At 42.0% G+C, this 6,462-nt stretch overlaps 1 long non-coding RNA gene across 1 annotated transcript; it reads right to left on the bottom strand.

The window, feature by feature from the left end:
* Positions 1-2,870: 2,870 nt before the first annotated feature.
* Positions 2,871-5,883, bottom strand: LOC310849450. Its single transcript, XR_014566911.1, has 2 exons — positions 5,409-5,883; positions 2,871-3,254 (listed from the first exon to the last, which is right to left on the bottom strand). It is a non-coding gene; the product is annotated as an uncharacterized lncRNA (long non-coding RNA).
* Between the last annotated feature and the right edge of the window lie 579 nt (positions 5,884-6,462).

Raw genomic sequence — 6,462 nt, 5'->3', positions numbered from 1 at the left:
CTATTATGTTGTGTACAACTCTGTGCTTTAGAATCCTTTCAGATAAGAGATAGAGGGCAATCCAAGTCTGCAGGGATTCGCTCTGCTGAAGTCCTTCTGACATAAAGCACTCAGTGTGGTCTTCAAACATAGAAATATGCAGTGCAAACACCACTTATCTTGACATGCTCCCACCACAACCAAGCATGGTGCTTCTACTCAATGTTCTTGCACTCTCTCATAGTTTAATTATGGATGGTATCAGTCAGATTAACATACAGTGGTACCTTGGTTCTCGAACAGCTTACTTGTCTAACAAATGAGCTCTCAAATGCCACAAACCCAGAAGAAAGTGTTCCAGTTTGCAAACGTTTTTTGGAAGCCAAACGTCTGACACGGCTTCTGCTTGAGTGCAGGAAGCTCCTGCAGCCAATCAGAAGCCATGCCATGGTTTTCAAACGGCTTCAGGAGTCGAATGGACTCCCAGAACAGATTAAGTTTGAGAACCAAGGTACCACTGTACTTAGTTTCAGCATTTCTAGTTTACTTTAGCAAGTTAAAACAGAAGGTAAAGGACTCCTGGACAGTTAAGTCCAGTCAAAGGCAACTATGGGGTGCGACATAGCTGCATCACTCCACACTAAGTAAACAGCAAGGCTGTGCGTGTTTCATTGGTATGCAAACGACACTTTGAGACCTGTCTGAGTGGTGAAAACACCACAAAAATATAAGTTCAAGGGAAAAGAACTTTTCTCTGCATCACTTGAAACATCTGCTAGTATCACTCTTACACCTGTTCTTTGACAATATGCTATAGGAAAACCCAATGACAAAAGCACGCATAGCATCTATATGAAAAACACTGTGAAAGATTAAGCAGGGATTTAGACTTAGCATTAATTATGCTTTTATCTGCTGCTTGTTTCGCTTCTGTTGTTTGCTGTTGCATACTGAGTGGTGGGGCAGCATTGCTCACCTGACTTCCATCCAGCCAAGTCGCTGCAGCAAAGCGTGACAGAAAAGGGGAGGTTGGCATGATAAAAATACACCAGCAGTAACTCTAGATTGGCACCACACCAATCATGATGCCAACTTCTGCCACCGTATGCAGATCAGTCCTACCTTGCTATATGCTGCTAGGAATATAGGAAGTTGCCTTGTCCTAGCTTGGTTCCCATGGCCCTTTAAACCATAATTCACCTTAGCAGAATACCAAGAATCACATGTAGGGAGAGGGCTATTGCGCCCACGTCCTGCTGATGCAAAGGGCTACAATCATGGCCACATGGCCCTGCTGCCAAGAGCTAAGCCACGATTTGTCTTAGGTTCTCTCCAAACACACAAGCTGCAACCAATGATAAAGTGTCATGCAAACAAGGCCACTGAATCAGACCATCTAGCTCAGTACTGTCTCCACTAACCGTCAACAGCTTTCCAGAGATTCAAAGAGAAGTCTTTCTCAGTTACACCTGGAGATTTGGGGAAGGTGTGTGTGTGTGTGGGGGGGTGAACTTAGGACCTTTTACATGCATACCAGCTCCTCAGCCACTAAGCTTCATCTTTGCTAAGCACCTTCAAATCACTGATAAAAGACAATACCCCAATGTTTTAAATAAACAAACATGAAATCAAACACACCAAGCTCCTGTTTTGACAAGTATCCTTTTGCCATCTTTGTTCTGAAAAATCCTTGAAATTATTCAGCGATCAGCCTGGTTTTCTGTAACCCTTAATTTACTCTGCATTTCAATCAAGGTTTTTAATGCAGAGTGTCTGGGGGGGGGGGATCACAACAACAAACTTATTCAAAAGCGAATAGCATGCAACACTTGTGTAACAAACAATATCCTGTTCTAATCACATATGCCTATGTCTAGCGTCTAGTGAAACCATCAAACATTAGATTACTGTCCTGCCATTAGATTCCGCGGCAACAATGCAGAAGCAATCTCTTGTACCGGCTTCACTTTCAGTTCCAAAAGTTCTCTTTTGCAGCTTGGACTTGCAGAAAACAAAGAGGAAAAGTTCTCTTTGCTTCACTCACCGCAGTTCCAAAACAGCCTTCTCAAGATGGCTGCCAACAGCTCCATAAAGGAAAATGAAGCTTTCGGCCCTTCATAACACAAAAGAACATAGCCAGGCTATAAACATATAATCTTGGGGAACTCCACAACTCCTTTGAAACTTACAAAGAAAACCTCATAACCAACCTGCTCCTGGGGGTTCAGGACTTCGTAGAATGCAGTCAGTCAGGCATCCCTTTTGCCTGATCACTAGTTCCAAACTGCACTCCACGTCTTCTCACTCTGTATTGCTTAAAGGAACATATGCCAGTGGCTTACACTTACATATAGTGTAACAGGTGTGTGCCCATTCAAATCAAGGATGGAGAACATTTGCCACTCTAGATGTTGATGAACTTCAGCTCCCATCGGCCTCAGCTAGCATGGTTGATGGACAGGGGTTATGCAAGTTTCGGTTCAGCAACACTTGGAGGGCCACAGGTTCCTCACACCTGATTTAAATGATAACAGCTCCAGCTTGTACTGATGGCACACGTGAAGCTTTTGCAAAGCAGTCTGAGCACCAGAACTCTCATACAGTGGGAATCAGCCCTGCAAACAGGCTTCCTGAATCACTTTCCTACCATGCAGATTATACAGCAAGCACTGGCTGATTTCAGGATGCAGTGAAACATGGCTATTAAACAAGTGGCAGCCAGTCCTGACATTGGATCCCAAAAATTTCTGACTGCCACTCGAGTCCATTAATAGATTCCTATAACAGGCACAGCATTTCCAAACTGCCGATAATTCATCAGGCTCTCTCTGGTTTCAATGGGAACCTAATTTACGTGCTTGCTTCCAGAAACTTTGACAACCACACATACATAAATGCATACATACATACATAATTTTATTTGTATGCTGCCTTTCCAGAGTTCAAACCATGCTCAAGGTGGTTTGGGAAAAAAATACATAACTACAACATAACAGAAGTAGTTATAAACAATAAATAGAAGATTAAAAAATAGACAATAAAACTGAAGAATTTCCGCACAAATCGCAATAAGATTTAAAATAAAGATACAAAAAGCCAACAGCAACAACCCCCTGCAAACAACACCCCAGCTGAAGAGTCTGTTCAGCAGCCTCAGCTTCTGTAGCTGGAGTCAGTCATGGCCCTGCCCTCCCAGGTAGAAAAAGGCCTGAGGGACAGGGAGCAGGTCTTCACAGCCAAGATGGTCTCTTTGCAGCCAAGGTGCAATGTTCATGCTATTTAAATGAAAATTAAGGAAACGTATGAAAGAGGATCTTTATTTATTTAGCATATTTCACCCGAAGGTCCCAGAGTTAGACCACATAGTATTGTAACTGGAATGAAACAATAATAAGAAAACCAGGCAACATAAATTCTGTACTAATAAGCTTAAGCTTATCCTAACTTAATCGTTTGAGCACCTTTCTACAGCTTTCAGTCCTAAGCCACCCTTAATCATTTTTGTTCTGGCTTTCCATTTGTGTTCAGTAGTTCTTGTCTTAGTGCAGTTTCCCCACCCCCTCCTAATTTCTGTCTTGACTATAATTTTTAAAAATACTGATGCTCTGAGTTAAATCAGTTTATTCTATCTATCCACCTACACACACAAATGTGGACTCACACAAACATATTGCAAGTGTTTTTTCATAGCAGTGCATTGGCTTTGTACCAGATTCAGATAATTAGTAAAAGTTATTATAATTGTATTCCTAGAAATAGGTGTAGCAAAGTGTATTTGAGTGTGTGTCTGTGTTTTAAAACTCAGTGTATGTATATGAGACAAAATGAGAGAGGGGGAGAGAGAAAGAGAGAGCGCACACCACGAATTATCTATGCATAAAGAAATTAAAAGAGGTTTTTTTTTCCAGAGCAATTGAAGCCCATCTCTTGAACAATGACGACAGCTCCTCATTTTCGACAACAATAGAGGGCACGTAGGAGTCAGGCTCATTAGAATATCTGTGGCTCTTTTCACTTCTCTCTGCATTAAGCCCCCATAATGTCAGTTGTCACTTATTAATGACAATTAACTAGTAATCAGTAGTGAGACTCTTCGAGGTGGTCCTTGCCTGACAGGTGAAGAAAGAGAACATTGCGTAGTGCTATGCAGTGACATGGAACCTTCAAAGGGAGCACGGCATTTCCATAAATTATTTCAGAAAGAAATTTTCTTTTATATATTCTCTTTAAAGCTTAAGGATCTTTAACCCCTAAAAGGACTATGCTTATTCTGATGGCCTCACATTCCCCAAAGGCTGTTACGAATGCAATAAAAGCTGGCACTACCTTACCCCTCTAAGATGTAGGATATGTTCCAAAGCCTAGACTGCCTACGAATCCATTTGGTACCCTTATGTATTCTACGGTCTTATGGAACAAACACAACATATCACCTTGGGAAGCCAGTAGATAATGGGAAAGATGTGGGGTGAAGCTTTACACCCTTTGGGGTTACTCTTTATGTATGCATTTGCAAAAAATAATCATATTTTGACCAGGAATAAATACATGCGACTGCAATGTCTGGGTGCGTATTCTTTTCCGTCACAATAGTGGATAACATTTGTTCAGTCTGGACATTTCTCTCTCAGCTTGGATTATTAATAGCTGACCACTATAATAAACAAGGGACGTGGATGGCGCTGTGGGTTAAATCACTGAGCCTAGGACTTGCCAATCAGAAGTTCGGCGGTTCGAATCCCCGCAACAGGGTGAGCTCCCGTTGCTCAGTCCCTGCTCCTGCCAACCTAGCAGCTCGAAAGAACGTCAAGTGCAAGTAGATAAAGACGTACTGCTCTGGCGGGAAGGTAAACGGCATTTCCGTGCACTGCTCTGATTTGCCAGAAGCGGCTTAGTCATCCTGGCCACATGACCCGGAAGCTGTACGCCAGCTCCCTCGGCCAATAAAGCGAGATGAGCGCCGCAACCCCAGAGTCGGCCACGACTGGACCTAATGGTCAGCGGTTCCTTTACCTTTATAATAAACAAAGTGCTTACATTTTGAATGGCATATAGTTCCATGTCTTGAGCCTAAGGCTGAATTTTAAAATACATTTACTAGGGAGAAAGTCTTACTGAACACTGTGGGATAGACAGTGGAGTAAACGTGTAGAATGGTGCTGGAATCCCACTCAGGTAGATAAACATTCTTCCATCGCCCCTGTTAAATATGCTTAGGGTTACAGGCTAATTTGGCTTTACCTAATTTAACTTTACCTAAATGTAAAGCACATTTTCCCTCCTGGTTAAGCTGCAGTTCTTTTCAGGGCTTACTTCTAAGTAGGCATGCCTAGGCTTCCACTGCAAATGATAAAGCTAACTGTGCTAAATCTAGCAGCGCAGAACGCAGCAAACCTTTACATTTTTTTCATACGGGAAATGAAATATACCTGAATTTTCACTCTATAACAGCTGAGGTGGAGAAGCTGTGGCCTTTCAGGTGCTGGAGGATTCCAACTCCCATCAGCCCCAGCCAGCATGGCCAATTGTCAGGGATGATGGGAGTTGTAGTGTGACACACAGATGCTTCCTCACCCCTTATGATGGCAAGCTCTTTCCTCATCCTTATCCTTTAAAATCCTAAATATGGGTGGTATTGAACTCCGTTTTACTCAGAGTAGGCCCACTGAAATTAATAAACACGAGTAAGTTGATAACGGAAGGTAGTGTATGAAAGCCTAAGAAAATAGAAATAATGATTCAATTAATAAATAGGCAACTTCTCCTATTTATGCCCAATCGCCATTCCATGTGTTGCCATCTAAACTCAGGGTCTCCTAAAGAGGTATTGTCAGTTGCTTGAAACTTGCACAAAAACTTGCACATGCAGTTTTTGGCTGAGCAGGAGAGCGCACTGCCTTTCCATTATTATTTACATCACTCGTATCACAAAACTTTTTCTGGGCAATTCACGAACAATATAATGTTAAAAAAAACCCATTAATATGCAGTAATATAAAATGCAACATTATAATAATATTAGCATGGAATAAGAATCAGCAAGGCTAAAATGGGGTTTGAAGCTACACTAACAAAATGATTTGTAAAGGCTTGGGGAAATTTTTTTTTTTTAATTTGCTCGGTGCTGAAAGGACATTAGTGTAAGCACCAAGCAAAGCTTTCTGGGGAGGGTATTCTGCAGCAGGGGTGCAATTAATGAAAAGGCCGTTTCAAATGTATCTCACTTGGTGGGGGCGCTTGAGGGTCTCAGATGAAGATTTCAAGGCACAGGTAGGTATGTGCAGAAAGAGGCAACCCTCCAGGTTCCAAAAGATGAAAAGTGTATGCCATATTTTGCTCTCCATGAAATGTAGTAGCAGGTACCATGTAGAACAGAAGTTTCCTTTACACTTCTGAAAACACAAAACAGAATCTCTCCCCCTTCTGTGAACCCTACTGAGTCCTTTGCCAGAGATTAGGATCATTCTAATGCCACCAGAGTTA

The sequence above is a fragment of the Podarcis gaigeae genome (genome assembly GCF_964106915.1).
Source record: "Podarcis gaigeae genome assembly, chromosome: 7".
Taxonomy (NCBI): domain Eukaryota; kingdom Metazoa; phylum Chordata; class Lepidosauria; order Squamata; family Lacertidae; genus Podarcis; species Podarcis gaigeae.
The sequence above is the reverse complement of the archived record's forward strand: the minus strand, read 5'-3'. Positions and strand labels throughout refer to the sequence as shown.